The sequence below is a fragment of the Falco peregrinus genome, chromosome 3 (assembly GCF_023634155.1).
Source record: "Falco peregrinus isolate bFalPer1 chromosome 3, bFalPer1.pri, whole genome shotgun sequence".
Taxonomy (NCBI): domain Eukaryota; kingdom Metazoa; phylum Chordata; class Aves; order Falconiformes; family Falconidae; genus Falco; species Falco peregrinus.
The window spans coordinates 26,732,358-26,760,254 of record NC_073723.1 but is presented as its reverse complement, the minus strand read 5'-3'; the positions used below and the strand labels follow the sequence as shown (position 1 = coordinate 26,760,254).

General features: G+C 39.7%; 1 protein-coding gene across 1 annotated transcript in view; it reads left to right on the top strand.

Annotated features, from left to right (window-relative positions):
- Positions 1 to 10,557: 10,557 nt before the first annotated feature.
- OXR1 (oxidation resistance 1) overlaps positions 10,558 to 27,897 on the top strand; it is a 290,254-nt gene continuing 272,914 nt past the window's right edge. Inside the window, exon 1 of the mRNA XM_055799409.1 lies at positions 10,558 to 10,701. The gene's annotated coding sequence lies outside the window, so the exon portion shown is untranslated. The remainder of the gene's footprint in view (positions 10,702 to 27,897) is intronic.

The window sequence follows — 27,897 nt, the reverse complement described above, 5'->3', positions numbered from 1 at the left end:
AAGAAGGAGAAGAAGAAGACGAAGAAGAAGGAAGGAGAAGACGAAGAAGAAGGAGAAGAAGAAGACGAAGAAGAAGGAGGAGAAGACGAAGAAGAAGGAGAAGAAGAAGACGAAGAAGAAGGAGAAGAAGAAAAAGAAGATGAAGAAGAAGAAGACGAAGAAGAAGGAGAAGAAGAAGACGAAGAAGAAGGAGAAGAAGAAGACGAAGAAGGAGAAGGAGAAGAGGACAAAGAAGGAGAAGAAGAAGAAGAAGATGAAGAAGAAGAAGACGAAGAAGGAGAAGAAGAAGATGAAGAAGAAGATGAAGAAGACGAAGAAGAAGGAAAAAGAAAAAGAAGACGAAGAAGAAGGAGAAGAAGAAGATGAAGAAGACGAAGAAGAAGGAGAAGAAGATGAAGAAGAAGGAGAAGAAGACAAAGAAGACGAAGAAGAAGGAGAAAAAGACGAAGAAGGAGAAGAAGAAGAAGATGAAGAAGAAGGAGAAGAAGACGAAGAAGGAGAAGAAGGAGAAGAAGAAGACGAAGAAGAAGGAGAAGAAGACGAAGAAGGAGAAGAAGGAGAAGAAGAAGACGAAGAAGAAGGAGAAGAAGATGAAGAAGGAGAAGAAGACGAAGAAGGAGAAGAAGGAGAAGAAGAAGACGAAGAAGAAGGAGAAGAAGACGAAGAAGGAGAAGAAGATGAAGAAGGAGAAGAAGGAGAAGAAGAAGACGAAGAAGAAGGAGAAGAAGAAGACGAAGAAGAAGGAGAAGAAGACGAAGAAGGAGAAGAAGACGAAGAAGAAGGAGAAGAAGAAGATGAAGAAGAAGGAGAAGAAGACGAAGAAGGAGAAGAAGAAGAAGATGAAGAAGGAGAAGAAGAAGAAGATGAAGAAGAAGGAGAAGAAGAAAAAGAAGACTAAGAAGAAGGAGAAAGAAAGTGGTTTCCAGCCCTGAATTACAAGCAGACACTTCACATAATCCCCTCCATGAAAATTCCTGATTGTTATTGCTTCGTCATACAGGGATACTGTTCTCATTTTCCCTGTCTATATACTAACAGCTCCTTTATAGAAATTTGCTCATCTACATCATTTGCCTTCAGAGGAACAAGTTGTTCTTACTCTCAATAGCTGTTCCTTTTATTTATTTAGGGAAAGTAATAACCTCTCCTCTCAGCTTGTTTTAGAAAGCTAAAAAAGACAAACTGTTGTTCCTCTTCTCACACAGTAAGCTCTCTGTATCCCTGGTAAAACTTTGTGATACCTGTTGCAGTTCACATTGCTCACTATTATACACATGCGAGTTGGTTATATTTAGAAATTTAGGTAAGGATATACAGAAATACAGAAGATCTGCTAGGTCATTAATTCCATCATTTTTCATTTCAGACTTTTGCACCCTCGTTTGCTCCCTACAAATATGTTCATTCTGAAATATCTCCAAACATGATAACTCTTAAAATAAAACTTAATCAGAAGAATTGAATCAGAAATTATCATTTAATCAGGAGTCATTTCCCCAGAGTCATCTCCTCAGACATAAAAAAAACAATCAGCATTTGGAACTCACAAATAAGCAAGGACTAAACACAAATCTAAAATGAACTGATGTTTTTTCTAAGATTTTTTTTTATGTTGTAGAATTTAGACTTTAATTTCCCCATAATAGCATAAGTTATACTTCAGCCTTCTGCACAAAAACCTTATTTGAGTAAAAAATAAATAGCATATGATGTTTTAAGATATACAAGACCAATAGCAACGCAGGTATTTATTTTACGAAACTTCATGAATTTCCTATTAGCCCTGTTAGCCCCCCTTTTGGCATTTACAACAATTGGTAATTGTTTATTATATATCCAAAAACATAATTAAAGAGATTTCTCTCTTAAGACATGTAAATAATATACCTCTGAGGATGCAAGCTTGATGGTACAAGAATCAGATAGCTGGAGATCTGTGTATTGAAAGAAATTTGAGAGATTAACTTATGTGACAAAAGATCTAAATTCAAATGAGCACCAACATCAAACCACTATTACAGTAATTTCCATCTAGGCAGTGTAGCAGAAAAAGTGGTTAAAAGCACAGCTAAAAATATCTACTGTGATTCAGAATCTTTGAAAATCCATGACAAAACAGCCAGTAATGTGCACCTGTGACCATTCTACTTGTTTTTGTAAATGCTTTGCCTTCATTTTTAAGAGAAACTATTTGCAATGCAGGACCTGAAAGCAGAAGATGCCAGAAGTTTCTAGCCTGCTGAGAAACAGCAGGTTTCTGTTGCAGCAAAGAAGTAAACAGAAAAAAAATCAGAGATCCTTTTTTGTATTGGTTTAAATATTGCTAAAAATATAATATGTACTGTTTGCTGCATCATCCAGCAAAGAAAAGATGATGGGAACCAAGAATTCACAGCAGCAGCAAAAAGTGGTATGGACGTTCAGGTATTAGGTATAGAATGGGAAAATTTGTTGTGAAGATTGTGTCAAAAACACAGGTGCAAGATAGAAAACTTTTAAAAACTGGGTTGAATAAAGGAAATAGTTATGTGTTTTTCCACCTTTCCTTCCAACATGGAATTGAAAAACTCTGAAGTATTTCCTTTTTGTCAGTTTGAATCATTTTTTTTAAATAAATTTTTTGATTTATTGCCTATAAATATTTTAAAGAAAAGGTAAACACGTTCTGAAATGTCAAGATAAAAATGTGGAGGAGGTTTCTTTTTTTTTATTCAGATAAAAGGAAATATTCGAATCTTTTTCTTTAAAAATCTGCTATTTTTTCTGTTTAATTTGGGGGGTCTTACATAATTTATATCAAAGGATAAATTATTTTCATTTTTATGTAAGCTAGTTCAGCATTTTTATGGTAGTTGGAGAATTTGCTTATCTATTTATGTATTTTTTTAGTATAGCTTCAAACAAAGCTAGAGTTGAACAAGAAATTTTCAGCAGCTGAGACATATTTACATTGCTTGGTAGTATCCATGTTAGTTGTGCAATTTAGTCTTTCTTTTTTTTTTTTTACCTCCAGACAGAAGTGCACAGTTATTACTATTATGCCTACACCAGATAAGCAGGTCTGTGATCTTTCTGATCCTAAAATATCTGTGTGGTTGTCTGTAGCATCAACAGTAAAACTTTCATCACCTTGGTGCTTTGCCAATAAGCTCCCAAGGACACCTATGACAACAAGCATTTGCAGTTAACTCCTCAGTCTAGGAGGTTTTTCTTAAAGTTTACATGAACCATGCAAAAGGAATTCTGTCTGTTATGCCCAAAGTGAAATTACCAAGTTTCAAGGCAATTTTATCACAGTGATTCCGTGAATGAGGTACTTCAGGGGAACATCTGATCGGGCAGCCAGATTCCTTAATTTTCATTAATATATCAGCAAACTGCAATGCATGAATGTTTCATGGTCCTAGTAGTGCATTCCTTGCCTTTTACCATCCTCTGTGCTCCTTAACTTTGCTTTTGCTGGGTGCCAACCCTGCATGATGCCTGAATACAAATACTGAAATACAACTTCAAGTACGTACCTTGACCAGCTATTTTTGGGCAGTCTATATGTCATTACATAACAGCATATATGCAATAGACAGATCTTAGCTTAGCTAAAATAATTTTCTCCAGTGCCTTGATTTTATATTCTTAAACCAGCTTGGAAGTAGTTTACCTTTTGGCTTACTGCATCTCTGCATTTTTCTGTCGGGGTCAGCAGAGATCAGCAAACATAGTATTTAAGAAACAACATTCCCCTTTTATTTTTCAGTTGCTTTTGGTTAGTATTGCTTTGGGTTTGTTTTTTGGTTGTTTTTTTTAATGGTGGAACCAGTTTTCTAGGTGGTTAAAACAACACTTCCCAGAGCTGATTGAAAATTCCTAAGTCTCTATCAAACACTGACATGTCTTCTTTTGAAAAGCATGTAACTAACTCTCCTTGTAACAGCATCTGTGAGGTATTGTTAGTTTCAGCAAGTTGTTTGGTTTTTTTTAAAAAAGGCTATTGAAGACTTTAGTTATATTATTATTTTTTTTTACTAATGCGTTTTGCTTTATAAATTCACATAGAAATTTCATGGAAGGAAAGTTTTAACAAAGAAAACTTGCAGCTGCATTTTTTTCCCCATAGTATATTATTACTTGTCGGTTATTGGAAGTTCCCCTTTTTAAGACGATCATACCTTGACTGCTGTTAGTTTTTACAATAGTGGGATGCATGACATCATAGATGATCTCAGAGTACTTCTAGTCTTCATACTGATCTACACAAGATAACCAATAGCTCAAAGTCAGTGCATGCTCCTGGCCTGGCTCTGCTGCTACCAGAGGCCTTGCCTGATTTTCCTTTTTAAACAACTATATGACTTGTTTGAGATTACTGAGGGGAATCAAGGGGCCATATTAGATTAAATATTGATCCCAAAGTAGTATGCTGCACTTCTCTTTTTTGGTTTTAGTAGCAGCAATAATAGCCCTCTGCTCTTACTGCTGCTCTCCGAGAGACAGATATTTCCGGCAGCTTCTTAGTGCAGAGTGCTCCACACACACACACACTTCTTCCCACGTTAAAGATCTTATACTGTCTGTTTATTTGGGGGTTTATAATGTCTACAGCAACTTCTATGCCATACAATAAATAATAGAAAAGTTATGATTTCCTATTTTACAGGGGCAAAACCTCAGTAATGTTGAAAGAAGGCTGGAACTGATCTATGATTTATTTTGTTTTTGAAGAGCACTAAGACAATATTTCTGAAGCTTTTAATACATGTACATAGTGATATAAGCCTGCGACTGTGTTAATAACACATTGCTCAATTATTGGTCTTTGAAAACAAAGCAAATTAATGTCACATATACAAATCTGCATAATGTGTGAAACTAATGCCTGAGCTGAATGAGTTTCCCATACACTACCAAGAACAGCACATGCACAACCTTAAAGTAAAATGTTCATTTCCAAACCCCCAAATGCCTGGCGGAACTCTCAGTTAAAGAAGTCAGGGATGGATATTTAAATTGCAACGTCTAAGTGAAATAAACCACCTTGAAAGGCCACAGAGTAATAAGTAATAGCAATGGCAGGATGAACCCTCTCTGCTTTACTCTGATCAAACTCCTCTAACTTGTAGGGGTAACAGTAGGAGGCTGTAGAAAATACATGGTTTGTCATTAGTTTCCTCCCAGGGACCAAAAACTGCTGTTCCGTCTGCTACTGACACAGACTGACCCATCAGCAGCAAAAATGGTTGGTTGACATAGTCAGGGACAAAGAAAGGATAACAGAAAGATAATGGGTTTCAGAAGGGTGTATATCCAAGAGTTTCAAACCACTCATGTCCACTGGCCATTTCTTCTGGAACGTACGGTAGCAGAGCCCCTCAAGTGGTAAATGGAATGGGTGCCCAATGGTAACAATCATCAATTATCAAGGATTGTGGGATATGGTTAGAGTCTTCTTTAGAAATCTTCTAAACATGCCTAGCAAGATACCTGTGTATTCAGGACTTACATAGGAGCTAGGAATCTGGCCGCTGTAAACATCAGTGCAGGGAAAGCTATTTATACCAAACCTCCAAAGGCCTTTGCCAGTCATGCTTAATGAATATGAATAGTGAAAGTGGGATTTTTTTATACAACGTCTTGGTTTATCAAATGTAAAAGAGACTATTTGCTGCATTACCCTTAAATTCTAAATAACACAGCAGCATGCCATTAGCTACCTCTACTTAACAGAGATCACACTTGTGGTTTGAAGCATGGGTATTACCCATCTTGGGGATGATACATAGTAACTTGCAACTGAATTTATCACAGGCATTATCTAGCCCAGTATACTGTCTCTAGCAGTGACAGAAGGAGATACCATTTGAAGACAGTATATAAACCTAAACAACTGTTTGTAGTCTGTTCACCTAATGCCCTAGAATCCACAGCACTGAAGGTGCTTCACAGCCTTTCCTTTTACTGTTTACACAGCTGTTGCCTACAGGTTTTGCCAATTATTTTTTGAACCTGCTGATAAGGTCTTTTTCCAGAAGCCCTTGGGGCAGTACTTTTCAGAAGACTACTACCCACCGTGTCTAGGTGAGGGTGGTGGAAAGTACTTTCTTTCATGTTTACACTTGGATTAGTTTCACTGAGTTTACACAGTACTGTAGAATCTGGTGAACAATCATTCTCATCCACTTTTTGTCTTACCTACTGCTTCCATAATTTCGTAAACCAGAGCCATGTGCCCCCTCGTGCTTCTCCACATTGAAGGGCCCCAGCCCTTTCCTTCTCCCATCAGAAGCCAGTTGCTTGTTCATGATGGTTGCCTTTCTCTGCACCTTTTCTAGCTCTATCCAGGGTTGCAGATGTAGCCAAGCCTTCACCCCCAATGAAGCTTCATTGGCTTTTTTGACTACTGTTAACACATTGAACTGAGAATGTCAAGGAATGGTCGACCGTGACTCCAAGAGCTCGTTACCAAGTTGTAGCTGCCAACTCTGAGCTCAGTTTCACCTAGGCACAATTAAGATTATTTTCTCTAAATGTATTATCATATTCCTTGTGCCTCCTCCTCTTTCCCCTTCGCTTCAGGGACTCTGTGTGATAGACTCAGTTATTCCTAACAGGAATCCCACATTTCATAATCCCCTATGTCTTATTTTCCTGCTCTAATAAAAACTTCCTTTGCCTTCTGCTCTCATTCCATACAAAGGCACTCTCCACAGCAGGGAAATTCATGTACCCCACATTCCTGTTCCCACATTTCAGGGTTCCATGCTTTATTCTCAATACCAGCCTTGTGTTGCGACCCCCAGCCTGGGGTTTCCCTACTTCCAGCCTGTTGGGGTTCTCTGGGGGCTGGTCCCCTTCCAATCTCTACTCCATATCTGCCTCCACAGCAGGAGGCCCTTACATGCTCCTTTTCCTCCACTCCAGCCACCCTCCTTGTACTTTTCCTCTATTTCAGTTACTTGATTTTTCTTAAAATTCAATGGACTCATGTCCTCTATCCTCCACAATGTCTTGAACTTTTTCATAAACTTTGGAAATAATCAGATGTGGGTTTTGAAACTTGTGATACAGATACATCATAATAATCTGATACACATTTTTAATGAGTATTTCAGACACTAAGCATTTTTCTCCAATCTTTCAGGTTGGGCTCATTTTCCTCATCTTTCTCTCACAGTTTTTTTCTGAAGGAGTTCAGTTTCAGGGTCAATGTAAATCAATGGTGGTGAGAGGGAAAAAATAAAGATATTTTTGTTTAGAGGCCTAAGACAGTACTGAGTAAAAAATAGGATGCCTCTCCATGCACTCACTATGAAGCACCAGTCATCTGGTTTTATTTTGTGCTTCTTAGCTGTAACCCAAAAGCTGTGAGTTGAACGGTATCTTCCAGTAAAACTGTTCCTGTTCACTTGAGCACAACTGGACATGCATTGACCATGTCAGCTTTTCTGCTACTCTAAAGAACATCTCTTATTTGGGCCCCAGTCCAATTGCTGGATTCTCCCTGTGCATCTCTCTCGGTTCTCCTGTACCTAATAATATGAACTTTGATTTGGTGCCCTCTTCCTGTAGTATTTAGTTTGGAAAGATGTACAAGAAATGGTCATACAAAGGATCCTAAACCATGAGAAAATAACCGTTACCTTTTACCTGCCTCTTTACTAAAACTTCCAAGTTATATTCCTTGAAAATTAGTTTTGTCCTGCAAACAACTAAAACAAAAAAAAATATTAAAAAATAGATGCATATTCTACCTACTACACAGGAAGATTATGTACTTGACTGGGACAGTGAACTTGAAAAATAAGGTTGCTGGAATGTAGCTTTGAGATACACAAGGAGAGGGTAGAGAAGAGAGAATCTGAACACTGCTAACAGGGAGAAGGGTGAAAATAACAATGAGAGGAGAAAATTGAGAGGGCTGAGGTGAAAGTCTGAGAGCCAGAGCCGGTTGGTGGTATGTCAGAGCCTCAAATCACCAGCAATGTGGAATTATATGAGATACATTTGAAAAAGAAAGGTTTTACTAGAGCCTTCCCAAGTAATATTAAGAGAGAGTTGGTAAGGTGCTGTGCTATTCATGGACACCAAAGCTGCACACCTTTTGATGGCTGAGAAATTGTTCCTTTTCTGTCATTTGATAGGGGCAAGCAGCATAGCAGAGATTTAATTTTTTTTTCTGTGTAGGAACAAAGTGCAACTCCCATGAATATTTCTGCTGAGCAAAACTGGAAGGAGAAAGGGGCAGCATCCAGCTGCAGATGGGTGTCTGCCTCTAAATTTATAGTTCACTGGCTGGCACAGCAGATGCTGCCACCACTTACTTGCTAATGTCCAGTTTAGTAATTTGCATCTGGGTGATGATGGTGTCTTTTGGATGCTGGGACTATAAAAACTTATTATCTTGGGCAAAACCTTTTATAATTTAATGCAATTTACAACAACATGCTTGGGTAAGAAAGATCCATGTATGTTTATCTCTCCTTGTAAAAGCAGTGATATTTAACAAGTTCTGAATAAAATATGTTTTATTCACCATTATTTTAACAGAGACATTTGTTCCCATGATGGATAGTCTTCCACATTCCCTAGACAGTAACAATCCCCTGTTGGAAGCAACTCCCCTGAGACTCAAGATGTCTTTTGGTCTCCCGATTTATCTAGAGCTGTATGATGGTGAAGGCGCACACTGTTCTAGGAAATTCTCCAGAGGCTGCCTACCGTTCCTGCAGATCTCCAGCTGCAGCCAGAAATGCACTAGCCCTCTGTTATCCCAAATCTGAAGCCACACTCAGGAAACTGACTTTTGTGTTTCCCCTGCTATCTATCTCAAGATCAATAGCTTCAGGTGAAAGAATTACATAATTTTTTTTCATCACTTTGTACAGTTATACATGTTGTACAGCTTACAACTTTTTATAATATACAGTGTGACGGCTGCTGTTAGACAGACTACAGAATATAATGTATCTCATGGCTTCCAGAGAACACACAATGAGGAGAAAATTAGTGAACGTGATTCATTCCCTTTGTAATACTTTAATCTTCATGACATCACCTTTTGTGTCCTCAAGTACTGCAGCAAAGTTACCTAGATAATCTTGTCTAATAATCTATCCCATTGTATGTCACTCTGTGAGGGAAATTGCTTCCTTGCTCTCCCTTTATTTGACATTACTGACAAGGAATGTTTCCTTTCCTGATTATACTCAGCAACATGTAAACGAGCTTTTTTTCTGCAGTAGCTTTTGCTGAGGGCTGTGTTAAGAGTTCAGATTAAGATAAACTTCCAGTGGTCTCCTCTCATGTCTAGTGAAATAAAAGGAACTTTTTGAACATGGTAATCTTGACTGTACATACTATTGTACATGACATCATCAGAGTAGCAAGTCATCATTATGCAGATGTTGTCTGATATTCTTTTATCAGTGAGAACTCATTTAGCTGTGTCTTTTTTTTTTTTTTTTAGTCCAGTGTCAATTTTCTGTATCTGTGAAAGCAGAATTCAGCAAAAACTCTGAACTCCTGCCAGGGTAATAGAATTTTAAGCTTTGTGGTATGCATATAGATCTAAAACTATGTGGCGTTGTCATGTTTATTCTTACTGGTCTTTTAGGAAGGCAGGGAATGATAAGCCACAGTTTAAAAACCACATCAGAAACTCTCATTCACAAATACTTCGGGGGCTTTTGGTTTCTAGCAATTATCTTAGGTTTGAAACACAGCAGTGACTGTGAAAGGGGAGCGTGATTGTGTCATTTCTCTTGCCACATAGATCTTCTAGCTTAGAAAATCGTATTTAGGGAGTTGCTCTGCAAGCTCTTCGCCTTGGACCTGTCACATTCTCACCCAACTGCTCTGGGCTTCACTGCAGAGGTCGCATGTGTTTGTCTCTCCCTAAACCTCGTCCACAAAAACGAACACTTCAGGGCAGGATGGAGATGTCTCCTGAGGAATACTGCATGAAAATAGCGCTTGGCACCCTCTCCCACAGTTTCTGACTTCTGGAAGCTGCTGCTTCACCGGGTAGCCCGGCCCCGAGGTGAATGGCCTGTCCCTGAGGTACGCTGCGCACCCCGGCGCTGCGGTGAGGGGCCCGGCGCTGCGGCGAAGGGCGGGCAGAGCCCTGCCGCCGCCCCGCCAGTCGCTGCCGAGCGCCCTCCGGCCGCCGCCCCGCGCAGCCCTGCGCGCCTGGCGGGAGCAGCCGCGTGCGGCCCGGCTCCCGCTGCAGGGCGCGGGCAGGACCCGAGCGCGGGTTGCGCGGGCGTCGCCCCGGTTTCAGAGCCTCTCCTCAGAGACCGCGGGGAGGACCCGCGCGGCGGGAGGTGGCCCGCGCCCCCTCGCCGCTGGGAGTCCCCCCTGCGCGGGGCTGCGGGGGGCGAGGCCGCCGCTGCCCCTTTAAGCCCTAGCTGCTCCTTTCTGTGGCGCCTATTTTTAGCTCGTCCTCTTGGTAGCATCCAGCTCTACCCTCTATTCCTTCGCGCGCCCCCCACCCCCCCCCCACCCCCCCCCCCCCGCGGTGGTAGGTTCCGCGCGGCGGCGGGGGGACTGAGCATGTCCGAACCCGCTCGGCAGCGGCGGCCGCGCCGAGGCTGCGCTCGCGCGCCGCGCTCGCAGGGCGGGAAGGAGGGCGCGCGGCCGGGGGCCGCGTGAGGGAGGCGCGTGCCGCTGCCGCCGCCGCTGCTCCGCGGCGCCCGCCGCCGCCCGCAAGTAAGTTTCTCCGCGGGCGCGGGGTGCCCGCCGCGGGGCCGTTCGGGCGGAACGGGGAGGAGGGGGGGGGGCGGCCGGTACCTTGGTGCAGCCTCCCCGCGGCTGGGGCGGCCCGGGGCCGGGGCTCGGAGTTCGCCCCCCGCCCGCCCCTGGGGGCTGGCGTCGGGCGGGACGCGCGGTGCGACCGGCCGCCGCTGCCCGCCGGGGCGCCTCGCTGCCCGCCCCGGGGCCGTCGCAAGTGCTGAGGTGCCCGCGGCCCGTCCCCGCTGACCCGGGGGCAGCGGCTTGCCCCGCGTTGCGCGGTCCTGCCGCCTCGGGCGCGGGCCGCGGCCTGCCGGCTGGGCTCAGCCGCGGCGGGTCGGTGGCGGGCGAGCGCGTCTCCTCAGGTGCGTGCGGCGGCCGCGCCGCCGAGGGGCCGGTCCGGTGCGGGACCGGCGCGGTCCGCGGCTGCGAGCGGGGAGCGGGAGGCTGCGCTCAGCCCGCGCGGAGGCCGCCATACAAACGTACCGAGCGAGTAGCCGCGCAGCCGGTGCTTCGTCAGAACTGGCGAGGATGCGGTGTTTAAAGGAGTTTCTGATTTAACAGATGGTACCGTAGGAAAGAAAGTGTTTACTGAGAGAAACCGTAACGACATACGGTTTTGCTCCCTCGTGTCACAACTTATTCGGGGTGTTCTTTTAGCTTAGTAGGGGTACCGTATTTTAACTCTTGTCAGTAGCAAGCAAATACCAAACTATGTCCCAAGGGTTTTTTCCTCTGAAATTGGAATTTTGTTATTAATTTAGAAAATGCTTATTCCATTGTCGTACCTTTCACCTGTAAAGTCGGCTTTAACACTGCGTTACTGATATTGAGGAATGTAAAGTTACTAGCTTAATGTTGAAAGTGACGTGATTCCGTTAATTTCTTTTCCCGTGCTCTGAAATGAGGAAAGGCTTTGGAAGCCGCTTCCCTATTCAGAGGCGGCTCGTTGCTATTTGCGAAGCTGTATGAAGACAGCCATCTAATTAAAATGTTAAATTATTAGGGGAAGGGGAATTTGAGGAGCTTTCTGTGAAACTGAGTGTCACTTATGAAAATTCAGCTGCTTGGCGTGTCACTGGTGAAAGAATAGGACCAAGCAAGGGCACTAAGGTGCTCTTGGTGGACAGTCTGTCTTTAATTTTCATTAGACCATTCTGGTAGGTATTCTCAGTTTAACAACCTGACTCTTGACGCTTCTATAGGCACAATTATCTTTGCACATTGACTTAGATTTGGTGGATTACTTAGCGATAAATATTCATATGAACTGAAGTGTCTGCAAGTTAAGCCTTATCAAAATTCTATATGTATTTTAAAGTAGTTAAAACCCCCAGAATTTGCCATCTCTACTGTGTATATTCTTGACTTTGTTAATTAGTGTTACTGTAGGGGAGACAGGAAGACAGCTGTGTGATTGTTTCATAATTCTGCAACTCTTCCCCTCTCCCAAATGGAGCACCTCCCCCTCAAACAATAACAATTGATCTGTAGGTTTCTGAAAGCCAGTCAGTGTGTGTGATTGGGATCTGACTTGTGCATGATTAAACCTCTGTCCTGTCAGTTCCATTTTTTATGAGTATGCAATAATGGGGACAAAAAAAAAAAAAAGAATCCTTGAGTAGATGCCTTTTGCCTGCCGCATGAGACCATAAGAGAATGCAGCAGGAGAGAACAGCTTGTGTTACCTATATTGACAGTGTAGTGAAAAATAAAGAGGGAAATTTTTCTGTGTGTCAACCTGCCAATTTTCTCTTGTAATCAGATTTCAGCTGAAATAATACCAGGTATTGGAAAAATAAAATTGATCAAAATATCTGAAGCTTTCAAAATCTGAGTGTTAAAAATGTCTTTCCTTACGGTCTTAGAGTAATAATTTGTTCAATCATTTGTGTTGCATTTTACTATTACAGCATTTTAATACTTCTTCTTATAGTTCCAGAGCTCATACAGATTTAATAGAATTATTTCAGCATCCTAACCAGATAAGCATTCTTTGATAGTCAGAACATAGGCTGATAGAGCATATAAGCGTATCCTTAGAATATAAGCTGTGGCATAATTCCTGTAGAGTCTCAGCTGATTCTTTTTTCTTGTCCAGGTTTGAGCCCAAGTACTGGAGGTGAGAGAATTATTGGAGTGGCAGTGGGGTTACATATTAATTGTTCGGAAATCTCTAGTTAGCAGCTGCAGCGTTTACACATAGTTATTTTTCCCTTCAGGCAGAAAAAGTAACTAAACTTCTTTCTCCATGCATGCCTTCTGTTTAAAAGTCTTATTTCTCCATTATTTGCTTGATCTAAGGAAATATTTTCCATATTTTTATTTTTTTAATAAAGCGTGGCATCTCACATTATAGGTAATTGTATATATTCATACACCCAGGACTCTGGGGAGTAACAGAATTATGGAAAGAAATGTAAAAATAATTTAAAAAAAACCCAAACCAAAAACCCTATTCATAATGTTGTAGAAATTTCTTTCATAGGGAAGTGATTATTCTCTAAAGCTTACAGCTGAAGGCAGTAGTCTGGGATTGTCAGCATTACTTGTCAGCTGTTAATTTGTGAAAAGGTCTCTTAGCATTTGCTTTTGTTGATGAGCTACTGTAACTTACTACTTCTTTACCCTTTAGCGAGCTGCTGTTTCTTAGTTTAATATAGCAAAAACAGTAAATTAAGCATATTATTGAAATACATGTGAGAGGTGACAACCTTACAGAAGCAAAAAGTTACTGCTGACAAATGTCAGGTGTCAGGTTAGCACAAGATTGCTTCATGTTCATGAATGGGTTCACTCAGGAGATATAGATGCTTTGGTTTAATAGAACTATTTGCTTAAATTTAGGATGGCTTCCTTGTCTGCTGCAGTAGATATTTGTTAAAGTAGGGGTTGGTCTTTGGCACGTGAACTGTTGCCATCAGAGACAGAAGGAGCAGCCTAGTATAGGCAAAGAAACTTCATGTGTTGTAAAGCTCTTGGGGAAGACCTTCAAGTGTTTGAAAAAGACACTATCTTCGTTTCATCAGTGGTGTTTCATGCCAGCAACAGATATGCATGTGGTATGCTGCAGCAGTGAGCTGTAAATTACCCTTTTATTCTAGCATCTGCTCCTACCAGTTTTATTGAAGATTAGACATAGATATGGAGAAGGTATCTCCTGGATATCTCGGGATACGTTATGGATGTGTCGTACGGTTTCTGAGGCAGGAAGTTATTGGATCTGCCGGTCAAAATCTTTCCGATTATGCAGAGGCCTCTGTCACACAGGGAGCTTATCTGTGGCTGCAGCAGTACAATTAGCGAGTTTCTCCTGTATGTAAGGTTACTGCCTGTGTCTCGGTTACACGTTGAATCAAGTAGTGACCTCCTCGTTTCTTACATTGCTCTAGTAAAACAGAGACAGAAGGAGTATTTGCTATTTTTCGTTATTCTACTGCCTGTAATGGGGTTTGAAGAGGAAAATCGGAGAGGGAAGAGAGAAGTAGGGAGGAAAATACATAAACTTGTGTTAATCTTCCACAGCTATTGTACTGAGAACTAATAGGAGTTTTGGCTCCCTAACTCTTAAGTAGCATGAGGGAAAGGACCATTTGACTGTTACTCCTCAGTAATACACTTGTGTATCGTTTGATGATTGAGAAATTGTGCAAAGAGAGGGGAGGTTAGACATAAAAGCAACGGGAAGAGAGCGCAGCTATCCACAAGCTGGATGTGTGTCCTAGTGGAGTTCCCAGTGGAATCCTGAACATGGCTTATGAACATGCTGTTTGTCACTAAACAAAGGATTGTACCTTCTTCAGGGCCAATGTAACGTGTTGTTCACATAGCCCAGGGATAGTAACGTGGGAAAAAAAAAATGGAATTCCGTGTAGCAGGATAAACTGTGCTGTGGTGTTACATGACAGGTGTATTTGTGTAAGTTCCTCCTTGAATGGCTTGAGGCCATGAAAGGTATACTAGTTTGCTCATTTGTTTTCTTTTTTCTGGAGCCAGTTGTTTTCAGGGTTGGGCCAATAAGTCTAAGCCGATTTACGTATTTCTGGCAAACCTTTATGGCTTTTCTATTCCTTATGATGGGGTCCTGTTCTCACAGCTTCCACACCCCCACCCCACCCCCACCCCCCATTAGGGGTGAAGTAACAAAGTACTTACTGAGTAATAGTTAAGTAACATGGGGGAAAACTGACTGACTGATTTTCTTTGAGTTAAAATTGAAGGGACAAGGGGATTCCCCCAGCATTGCCATGGACGTTATAAAAACAGAGGGATGTGTGCAATGACATCCTATATAATAGAAACTGCTGGACTGTTGGGTCAATTCTTGCTTAAATGAGATTTACCATTTGGAAAAAAAAGTTCCTCTTCACTTAAAAATTTGGAGTAAATCTCTGTTAATAAATTGTGAATGCATCCAAATCTGTTCTGGTCTTTTCAGTTATTAATTAGCCTATGTGTTTGCCATTAATAACTTATTTTTAGTTTGGTGTTGTTTCTATTCAACTTCCAGCTATCAAATCTAACTATCTGCCTGTTCGGAGCTACATATTGTCCAGTATTTTTTTTCTATGAAAGTACATAGAGATCGATAAAGACCTCTTGATTAAGACAGCTCATCAAATCTTTTGCTGTTTATATTTTTTCAGTTCTATTTGATTTTTGAGACTGGTCAGTTTCTGTCTTTTCTGTCACTTGGAAGTTATATTGTGTCCTGTGTGCAAGTGCTTTTCTTGGATGTGCAGTAACTTCACACACAAAATGATTAGGGCAAAAAAAAGTCAGTGTCCTAATAGGAGGGAGAGAACATGAAGAGAACTTAAATGGTGAAGTATGTGCAAGTTGTTCAGTACTTTGCTAGGCTATCTCAGTGATCAACAGTGAAAGATGGATGAAAGAGGAAATACTGAACACTAAGAAGAGCTTAAGCTGATGTTAGCAAAACCAAGGCCATTTTCTGTGGAAGGTGGAACATTGTTGGTCTGTGAGTGTAAGAGCCATTGTTATAGTTTACACATTCTTCAGTAATCAGTGACCAAGGAGTAACACTTTGGGTCAGCCTGGGACATACCCGTTGCATCCCTATGAAGGCATCTGTTGACGTCTGTGCAATCATGGACATACGGTATTTCTTACTATAAAACAAAGCTGTAGCAGTGCTGTGTTGGGATACTTATGTAAGACGAAGTGTTGCCTCTTGGGTAGTGTAGGTACCTTGTTTGCTCAATGGTACTATTTATACATAGTTTTGTTTTGGAAGGTGTTCTCAGCCATCGGGACAGATTACTAGGAACCTCCTGTCTGTCTTCAGTGGACAAATTTGGAGAGAACGATTATGCTATGTGAACATATAGCGTGGCTGCTTAATTGATAGATATGCTTTTTCTTTCTAGACACTTTATATATACAATTCCTATTCATTTCCCTATGAACTTGAGTTGTGGAAATGGAGGAGAAGAAGAATCATGTGTCTCCTCTGCTCCTTTGTATAAAATACTTTTGGGACTCATAGATATGAAAAAAATTCATAGGTAAAACATAGTTCACTTAAGTACTTCTACAGATATTAAGAAACCAGACATGTATATCAAGGTAAGATTCTGCTGCTGTAGTCAGAACTTTTGTTTTTCCCGAAGACATAGCACACCAGATTCCATGGAGACACTTTCTAAAATAACAGCAAATACATTATTAGTTATTTCTTAATCTAACCATAGCTGTACAAAAGCTTAGTAATAAATCATATTTCATAAATAATACAGAGCATACTAAAATGTTAGTATTTATAGTCACTGCAATGAAATTGGATTCACTTGTGAGTTGTCTTTATACTTCCTTTGTGATTTTAAATTATTAATGTTGTATTTTAGAAATTGATATTTATATACTGTTGATGTAACCCTGATCTATTCAGTCATCTGAATCTGGCAGTTGAATTCCAGGTTGTCTTATGCATTTTGTTGCATTGAAAAGGCAGGGCATCCGTGTTGTTGATACAAGCACATTCCAAGGTGAATAATCAACGATTATCGTAGCTTCTAAAAAGAGAAGCAGTAACAGCTTTGAAATACCCTTTAAAGAAGGAAAAGCCCTTACCCAGGACTACAAACAGCAATAGCAAGGGAAATGGATGCAAAATGTATTTGTTTCTTCTGGCTTTAATTCTCCTTTGGGATCTTATTGTTAGACTGTGTGGGTTTTCAATAAGTTTCTCTAGGATTATGACTGTATCCCTTTTTTTTTTCTTTCCCCTCCCTTCTTTCCTAGAGTCAGTATGAACACTAACTGCAGTGAAATGTTATGGACATAGGACTAATGCTAATTCATTAGTAGTCACTCGTGCTTCTAGATGAATCCTCAAGTCCCCTGTGGTACTTTCTGCTTAAGTATTTTTCAAAGAATTACACTGATTTCAAGTGTGGACTTAAACCACTAGTAGAAGTCCCACTCATGCCTTCTGTTGCCATTAGCGTATCACCATGGCAAAAATAGTGTCTTTGCATGACAGAAAGGATGATAGTAGTGGGAGTTACCTGGTCCACATGGAACGCTTGACTGTGAAACACTTTTCCATATGCAAACTGTCATACCTTCTTTTTTTTTTTCCTCATTTTTTTCTATTAAGTGTTGTCTCACTTAAAAGCTTATAACCTGAGTTTATGCTCCACTGAAAAATTTTACCTGAAGTAGTGAACGACTTAAGACATCTCTAGAGTGTGGAACAGTGGGAAAACTATGTGTAAGAAATTATAAAGAAAGTTTTGAAGTGGAACTAACATTTATTGAAGCTTCGCTGCTCCACTGATTTTTCTTTTTACTACTTGTCTGTGTCTCCTGTATGTTGTGTATACCCACTGTAGATTCTCTACAGTGGAGCATGTGTGTGGTGTTTGTGAGGCCTACATACAGTCAGCTGTTTTTACAGAATTATAGTGTATGTTTTGTGTGTATCTTCAAAATAAACTCTTAATACAGACTATCAAATCTGAGGCTCTGAGTATAAGATTTTTTCAGGTCTTCCTGCCATAATAGCTGCTTTATGTACTTTCCCAGCATAACCTTGTGCTTACTTTATCCTCAGACTGCACTGAAGTGTTGGGTGTAAAGCAGAATTGTTGTGCTGCATTGCACCTGAGAATACCTCCAGGCATGGCTTTCCATTCAAAGCATCCCTGTGTTCAGAGGTCCCAGAGGGCACAACTTCCTGCTGAGTGTGTGTGCTAACACCTGAGAAGACAGTGTCAAGCAGGACTTACTCAGCATTTGCTCTTTTCTGCAGTTCTTGTCTGTATCAGTGGTGGTTTAAAAAAAATATGTGAATTTGGGGTATGTTGTTTTTGTTCTTAATATCCTTAAAGCATTGAGGCACTGGGATGTCTGGAGTTCAAGTAACCTAATGAGCAAGCATCCTGACTAAAATGCTGAAGCAAGGAGAACTGTCCTTGGACTGGGGGCCATGAAAGAGAAGATCTTGGCTTTGGATCAGATTAGGACGTGGGTGAGCTGACTGAACAGAATCTGTGTTGGCTGGATGAGGTTGCTGGGGGGTGGTGATGGTGATGGGATGGGGCTGAGGGAAGATGAGAATGGCAGTGGACAACTGGGAAGATGCGCAAGTAGCGGAGTCTGTGTCTTGTGGGGGCTTTACAGAGTTCAGAAGGAATCAAAAATTTCCAGTTCTTCTTGTCCTGTTGTAATTCAGGCAAGCTTGTTGTTAAGGTATTTCATCTCATTATTCTACCTCCTCACAACCCCTTACCTTTTTCATCTGCTTATTGTTGTAAACTTGTATTTCTGACCCTTGCAGAACTTAAAATACTAGAGCTGAAGCTGCCTGGATATCCACAGTAAATGAAGACTTTCCCATTGAACATAAGTCTGTATCTGTAAAATGAAAATAATAATTGCTGAACAACATAGCATGACATGAGAACATAATTTCATTAATGTTGGCAAAATACTCTTAATACTGTAGTGATGATCACCTTTGTTACAGTCGCGTGAGGATATTAATACTTCTGGCATCCTAGTAGAGCTTAAGTAGAGTACTGTAAGGCTGTGGACTGAACAACTCTGATCAAATGAGATGCTGGGTATCTTAACTGCTTACTCAGTAAACTGTCCTTCCCATTCTCTAGAGTGTTGAAGCAGCCTTGGTGGAAAGCAGTGCTATGTGAACACATAGCTGAAAACTGTATAAAGCTGTTTATGCATCCTCTTTGGGAATATTATGTAGACATTTGGTGACCCATGGTTCTTAAGTTTGTGAAATAGCAGCTGCTGTGTATGTGGGGCTGGTATCTGCTGAAGGCCTCATTAAACTGCAGCCAGCCTTCTGAGTTAAGATGTCTTTGAAGGGTAGAAAAGCTCTTTGTAGTGATAACGTGTCCATGGGAGAAGAGATCTGTGTAGCAGTCCTCATAATCAGTGCCACATATAAATAGTGGAGAGTAGGCGAATAGAGACAGCAGCAAGTGAGCCAGAATTAAGATAAAGCAGTCTTGATTTTGGCGAGTGTGATACTTTTCCTTACATTTTATAAAGGTAATATGGCTTTATGCATCAAAATTACATTACTTGTCTGCTGGAAGACAAATGCATATGTACATTGTATCCAACAACACTAGCAATGGTCTGCAAAAAGGGTGAACCTAGTGATGGTGGTAGTGGATGGAGTTACCCAGATGGAGAAGCTGCATGACTGAATGGAGCTTGCAGTGTTTGGGAGAGTCGTGTGGTGATGAAATGTAATCAGAAACTATCTGCATATCTAGTTTGGCACAGGAACGTGGCACAGTGAACACTGAACTGCCTGACTGCAGTTCTGTCACCATCTCCTAATGTTGCTCTTAGCCAGTGTTGCAGTAAGTTTTGAGCAAGGCTTACATTGTACCCAGAGATAAGGCTTGACCTCACTAAAGCTTTGAAGGGGAGGTATTGCAAATATACACTTGTATTGAGAAATAGCCTGAAAAGATACTCTTAATTCTCATATGTATTTTCTCGAAATTTCTCTACCTTCTGTTTTCCCCAGTTTTCAGGCTCCTGTGTAAGGAACATGTCCTAAAACTGTAGCACAGGCAGAATGCAAACTTGTTACTGTTCTTTCCAATCCCTCTGTATGCCCTCAGTTAATTCCAACCATTTGTGTTTCTCAGGTATGCCCAAAGGCAGAGGCTTTGTAAGATGATGTGGCAACGGGCTGTAGAAATTAATTCCCCAGAGGAAGAACCACGTGTTATACTGTGTGATGTCATTCTGTTCTCCTTTGGGGAATGTGAGAGACCACTGGTTAGAATCCATGAGGCATTCTTCAGCTGAAATAAATGAAGTCTTGAGGAAATCTGTAAGTTGGCATTGATAGGGAGAAGTCATTCTATCTCCGTGAGACATGCAAAGGATCCCTGACATCTCTTTCAAGTTCTTATAACTGCTAATTGCTTTCTGCTTTTTAATTCTCCTTCCCAGGTACTTTCACAGCAAAAGAGGTTTTTGCCATGGTGAGTTGCAGTCTGAGTGAATCCAAGAGGAGGAAGGATAAAATAATAATAATAAAAATTTAATTAAATGCCTTGATTTATTCTACTTCCTTGTAGTACCCATTGATGTTTTAAGTCAGTTTTCTGTTTTTAGATCACACCTCTATGTAAACCAGTAGATCTTTAGATAATAGGAGTTGGCTTTAAATAACTTCCTATGACAAGCACAGTACCTCTTTTCTTTCCCAAAGGTCTGTAAATATTTTCAGTGTGAATGAATTCATGTTTGCCAAAATGAGCTGGATTTACACCTGTGTGAGGCCAAAAGCAGTCACCAATGTGCTTTAATGCTTATAAGTCAAGTCCCTTCATATAAGTGCATGATTATTTTAAAGAATGGTCTGGGGAAAAAGTGATAGTGTTTTTTTGGTGGGTAAATTATATATAAATTGTGCCCATCTATAGAAATACAGACTGAGATGGTGTGAAGCAGTGAAGCTGGTATAAGCAGCTTGTAGTTTTCCAGATGCTTGTACCTGACATTTTATACCGCAGTGCTTACACAGTAGCACCACACAAATTTCAGTGCATCAAGCATTCAGTTTCCATGCCAGGATTAAATTACTCAGGTTTGTTTGGAGTTCTGGACTGTTGCAATTTTAAACCACTACTGTTTTTTCATGTGTCCTTGTTTAGGAAGATTCCTATTCCATTTAATAAAAATTGAATTATGATAAATTAATGATTATGACCATCTCTGAGCTGCAGCACATATGAAGCCTGCAAATTTTTTTATGCTTAAGATAGATGTAACTGACAATTGTATTAAATCTTCCAGTCTGTTCTTGGTGCATTGTTAACTAGAAGTCTCTAGCAGGTAAAGAAAGACAAAATTCTAGTATTTTCTCTGAAGAAAGCAAACTAATCATTCACTTCTCAATCTTTTGTGAGAAATGCAACGTTATTCCTGAAGGACTTTAAACTATAACCCTCTAAGACGCTTTCCTTGCATAGCTTTTGAGCTGTGCACGGGCACTTAGAAGGAACACAAGAAAGTCTTCTTCATTTGGCTGGTAGATCAGCATAGCTAAGACAAGACTACTGTCATATGGACTTGATAATTCCTTAGCATGTGACATTTAGATAAAGTTCCTGTTCTTTTTTTAAACTGTAATCTTTTGTGTTTGCTTTAATATTGTCTCAGCTAGGCTCTTGATGTTGAAGAGAAGATACTTCTATCGATTTCACAAAATATATATATCACTTTGCATGAACAAAATGTGTGACACTGTGCTTTTATACAATGCAATAATGACTTAATCTATTTGTAAGAGTGCATGACTCCTAATTATGAATCCCAACGATGGATCTGAGGTGACAATTTGGCTCAAAACTTCTTTCCCTGCTCCCAACTAAATAATCTAGCCTGCCTCTGCATGCATACCGTTAGTCATTATGGGTACAATTTTAGTATTGCTAATAGGTCACACTAATTTTTACTTTTTTTTTTTAAATGCAGTTAAAAAAAGTGATTTGTATGACATCACTAGGAGAACACTTTAAAAATTGTAGTAATGTGTGATCTCAGTCACAGAAAGCATGACAAGTACAGTTGGTTAAAGGTGAGCTACAAGAACAACATTGAATTCCAAGTTTAAATCAAGGTATTTACTAATAGAGCTTGGGACAGGAGATTACAGAGTCGGTGCCTTAGTCTGTTAGCGTGCTACTACATTGAAATTCATGCCTAAACCGCTGCTTTTTTCCCCCTTCTACAAGTTATCTGTTTTTGGAAGTTCTAGTTCTGATCCTTTCCTACTAAGAGATGCTGATGTTAGAAGTCTTTATTATGAATTGATGACCTAATCCCAATAAAACTGTACAGCGTACTTCCTTGTTGAAACAAGGAAATTTAACCCTTCCCTTAAAGGGCCATTTCAGCAGGGTCTAGAACAGAGCCATGGGAGACAGACTTAGACTGACTGATTCTGTTTTAACATATGGAAGATGCTGGATCATTTTCCCTTAATCAGCTCAACAAATCCAACAGGTGGTGAAAGATAGGTTCTTCCCACGTGTTACTGAAGGGTCAGATAGTGTATTGCTAACAGCTTTGAGCCATGTGTGGAGAATATTCCTACCTTCTGTTCACCAATAGGGAAGCAAAATTACATGTTTATATTTAATAACATTAAGTGCACATGTATTTTCTGTCATCTATCTTCTGGCTAATTGATTATGTGGAACTAAGCTGCCATGGACTGGACATGCATGCTGCTGAGGGTACAATTTGTATTCTTAATCAGTTTTAAAAGTATGTAAAGCTTTTTTTCTGGTGCGGCGCCACTGATTTTATGACATTTTTTACATGCGGCTGGTACCTAAATGCTGTTCACCACAACGGACATAAGGGGTGCAAATGTATTGCTGTGGGCAGAGCAGTCAGAGGACCCTGGAAGAGAGAGCTGGCTCTGTGATACAAATCCCTGAGTACTTTAATTGCAGTATAGATAGGAAAAAGTGTATTGTGCTTGTTCTTTGCAGGGTGTCAAGCCAGATACGGGGAGAAAAATAACTTGCATAAATCAAATTTTTACACGATGGCATTTTGTGTTATTCATTTGTTTTGCAAGTTCGAAGTACCTCTGCTGTGCTTACCAGTAAAATAGATTACAGGAAAAAAGCAAAAAAACCCCATTTATTCTCTTCCAGTTAATTTAGTTCCTGTTTATGTTTGGAAAGGAATGACCTTGAAACATTGTGGTTCACAGTTAAAATCTTAGGGTTGATATTGGCTTATATGCTGAGTGACCTAAATAAAAATAAGTGAACGATATAACCTTTTGTTGTTGAAATTTTCCAAGGTGTTAATTTTTTTCACTTCCCTATATTTGTTACATGAAGGATAAATTTAGTATTGTGAGGGCAATAACAACATTTCCAGTTCCATGGTCATAATTCTTACTTTAATGCTATCAGCACAGTCATGTTTATATATGCTTTTCATAATGTATCAGCATGAGCCACATTTTCATCTGTGACTTAGAAGCTGTTGTATTGATGCAGGGAACAGCATCATGAGGCTGTAGTAGTGGTAGAGAGTTTTCTGTGTGAATGGAGAATTTCTGCGCGTGCACCAACATTATATAAATAACCTCCGACAAGTGTTGAAATTCTGTTTCAGTTACGTGACAGTGTTATGTTTCTGTCAGAGGGCTGTTGTTTTCAAGCATCCCTATACATGCTTGCATTCGCAGTGTGCTAAAGGTAATTTGTGCCCTTCTATGTTCTGTTGGGATAGTGGTGAAGTTGCCATTTTAGTAAGAACATATGCTGTCACTCTCACTCCTCTTCCGCCTGGAATCACTTTCCAGGTGCCACAGTTGAATATTTCTAGAAAAAATACCTAATGCAGACAGTCTGAGATTATGTGGAAACTGCTTGTAATGGTCACGGTGTAATACCTGAAACACAATAGAGGAAAGTATTTATGCACAAAGATAGAAAGCTTGAATTAATCATCAGATGATGGTGAAAAACTAGTGTGTCTGTCCTGCCAGGCAGAAAACCAAGTGACTTTAGCTGTAGTTCAACATAGTAGTATGAGTTTTTTAAAAATATAGGTGTGGGGTTAATATTATACTGTATCAATAACACCTTAATTAAGAGAAAGGAAGTGGTATGATTTTACATTAATGGGATGTGCAAAGCCAAAAGTGTAAGAAAGAATCCTGTTAGTGAGCTGAGAGAGACAAGGGAGTGTCTGAATTGCCTTTTTCTTGTGTGCTGCCTGTACTTTTTGGGATGATGTTCTCTGGCTCTATGTGGAGACTCTAGCTAAGAAGGGTAATAAGATAAGCCCCTTCTGGCTAAAAAAAGAACATCAGTGCTAAGCTTGAGGTTGAAGCATTGGTAGGCTCTCCTTAGGATTTCCACCTGGAACTGCAAAAGTATATAACAAATCCTTTCCTTCTCAGCTAATGAGATCTAGGGGGTTCCCGTACTGGTTGCCTCCTGTTTTAACCTGCTGAGAACAGCCCCGTAAAGCAGGCAGGTTTCTGACATTCAGTAATCTGTCAAAGTTTTGTGTCAAAGTGAAAAAAGATATGATCTTTCCTAGTTTGGAATGAATAATTAAGGAGTTTTAAGCATCTGTTTTAAGTGGAAATGGACAAGTAGGAAATAAGTGATGTCCTCATTCAATCCTGATCTCAGTTCTACTCTTGTAATCCTAAAAATCAGTGAACTGAATGTCCAGTGTCATTTTAGTAACACTTGAGCAAGCAGCACTATTATTATTGATATCTTTATCTAGAGAGTTGAATTTAATAATAAAAACCAAGGAATCGCTTGATCTGTTTTGATGCTTTTCACATAGAAATAGTTATTTTAATTTCCATATTAATAATGACTTGCAAAAAAACCACTAGACCATTAAGTAGCAACTACATAGATGTTTTTTGGGAAAAATGAGGAAAGCTGTTAAATGAATTCTAAGTTTTAATCAGAAAAAGATTTAACTGCATAATTGATTTTATTAACAAAGGCATAATAGGGTTCCATTTTTTTCTTCTGTATTGCAGTTGAAATGTCCCATATGAGGATTTATAAACCTTAAAACTCTGCAAATGGAGACTCAAATACTGGCACCTTGTGTTTCACTTCTTTCATGTTGACTTTAGGGTATTATGTACACTCTCAGACAATCCCAGATCCATCTTAAAATTGAAGCACTTGCCATTTCATGATGTTTTTCCATGAGGTTTCTCTCTCTCAAATCGGACTTTTCAGTTACTGTTTGCTGTCATTCAGCACTTCTTGTTCTGTAATTTTATAATGGAAATGCTTTTGAATCCATCAGATTTTATTTCAGTCCCTTCTCTGTTTCCATGCTGTTTTCAGTCCCAAGTAGTTTTTAAGGATTGTTCTCAAAAAAGATGATTGGTAAAGTATACTGAGCTTCAGAAAGTAGTAGTAAGAATTCATAGTTCCAAGCTTTTCTGCAAAAATAAAAAGAATGAGACTCTTTCTCTTTTGAATTTTCAGTGAAGTTGAAGCTTCACCACATAAAAACTAGGACTTTAAGAAAATCTAAGTATCATGGTATAAATCATCTTTAAAATGAGCAAACTCCAGTACTGGTAGCCTCCATAGTGATAAAAGCAAAACATAATGGCTTAAGAGTATGTGTGGTACTTCTGGCTCCTGTCTTATACCTAAATATGTAATTGGCCAGAAAACCAAATAAACAAAAGAAACATCACAAGAAAAGATTTGGTTTTGGCTACTTGCAATGCTAAGGCCAAAGCAGTGTAGAGGGTCTGTGCTGATATTTTTTTGCAGTTATAGGTCTTGGGGGTGAAGATACTCCTAAGTGGAATTGAATTCAGTCATTGTTATGCTTGGTGTTCTACAGTGCTAAATTTCTACTGATACTTTGACCTTTACTGAAGCCAGTAAGAGCTTTGTTTAGGACTGTTGAAATTGGGCAGAAAGTTGTATGCCAGAGCACAGTATACACAAGGCCTAATATCTCAAGGCTCCATCATTTAATAGCTGTATTAGCTAGCTAATGGCTAAATTAGAGCTCTGTGCTTGAATTGTCCTATGAAGGTGTCTGTCTATTTTTGTCTTTCTCTCCATGGGTGAGAAGTAGCTACTTGACATACTACTTTATTTTCTTTAAATCAGCCTATTACCTTATCATCTTAAAATCAGCCTTCACCATTATACCCAGTATCTTAATTTTTCAGTCTACATTTGAAAATGGCAACTTCTGTTTTTGTGTTTCAGTAGTGGCAGTAGAGGTAACTCAGGTTTATCACTGGAACTTCTCTTTTGTTTATGTAGGTATTATAGGAAGATTAATCAGTCAGTCTTTGTTTGGCCACAAAATTGGTAGGTATTATAAGTGTGCTAACAAGCTGAGTGTTTCCTCAGTGGAACATTTTACATTGATCCTTTTTGAATCATTGTAGCATGTTTTTTAATTTCTCCAGTTGTTCTTAAATGTGAATCCTACGCCTCTTTTTTGAAAGTGCTGTAGTTCTTACTCAATTACTTCCTTGTCAGTGTGGTTCATATTTTTTCTACATTCTCTCTTATTTGACCAAGTAAACCTACATGATATTTTCTTACTGAAGGGGTTAATTTTAATTGGGTCTATAGTTTAATTTCTTCTTGAGAGTGACTTTATGACATCAGTTTTATGAGTAAAGAAGCTACCTTCTGAAATCTGCTTTTTCTCCTTAAGTGGAACAATTCTCTATATACAGAATAAATGCTGAACTGATTTTACAGGCTTTTGTTAGGAAGTTTGGTAGGTTGTTTTGACCCAGCTCTGGCCTTGTGATCCCATAATTCCTTAGTTCAGTAGTCTGTTTTTCAGTGAATGGCCTGATGTTACTGTCTTGAGTCATTTGTCATACCACATCCTTCCAAGTGCTTAGGATGAAGAATGTTTTAGGAGGAGCAAGTATTTAGGGTGGTTAGCGGACCATTAAGTGTTCTGTTCATCTCTGTGCTGCTTCCTCTGTTCAGAGTTGAGTGGGTATAATTTTGGCTGCAAGATTTTATGATACTTGTTATTCATTAAGTTGAAAAGTCCATCTGGAGAAGGTATTAATCCAAAATGTTATTCTGGTGCAGCGTGTTTTGAAGTTATTTGTTTTGGAGTGGGACTGATTTGACCAGTGGGATGTTAAATAGAGTGTGACTACTTTGGAAATCTTTTTTAGCATATTTAGATATGGCCATATACTTTCAGAGTGCTTCATGTCCTGTTTGATATATGCTGTGTCTTGAGCATGTCTGTGGCTTTTGTCACTCTTTCAAACATGTATATTTTCAGGGGATTAATTTATTTTCTTAACTTTTTTTTAATAAGGTCTAATAAAAACAATGGCTTTGACCTAGATTTCTTGCAAATTCTTTAGATGCTATTGCATATACTATTTGCAAATTATAGTTTAATATCAATGGGAAGCTTTCATTATTTTTTTAAATTGCAGTTTAACTGTCAGATGAAGTATTGTGTCACTCTTTCATATGTAGAGTTTGAAAGTAGGTAATTTAGAGTCAGCCTTTTGTGAGCAATTATTTTGCAATATTTAAGATTCCTGTCATATAACAGGATCAGTGCAGAGTATTCTTGGAGGGAATAATTTTTTTGGCTGTTGCTAGATTAGTCTTGAGACCTTGTTTCTGATTAACAAAAAAAGCCCAGCAGCATAATTTCATATGGGGCAAAAACCAAGGGAAAAATGCATGGCTGAGATAAGGCAAAAAGTTGTTCCTCAGCAGCATCTTAAAGACAGCTTCATGAGTTGCAGTTTTTCATTTTAGATTTTATTTTTGTTTGTAAACTGTTTAGAAAAAAAGGAAAGATAAGGTTAAACTATTTTTGCAGAAAGAATGATCTTTTTTTTATCCCTAGCCTTTATCGGCATTTGGCTGCTGCAAAATACAATACTGAGGTCATAGGCATAGAGAAGTGAATAAACCCACAGTAGTTATAATGATAAGCCTAATCAGAGACACAATCTCATACTCAGTAGACTATGGGAGATGATCCAGTGTGCTCCTGCTGTGCGATCTTTCTATTTTCAATATAGAAAATCCAGGCAAGCTCCTTGTCTCACTACAATTTGCTACATATACTTAGTCCTGGGCCACCTAAAATGAAAATACCATAAAACCC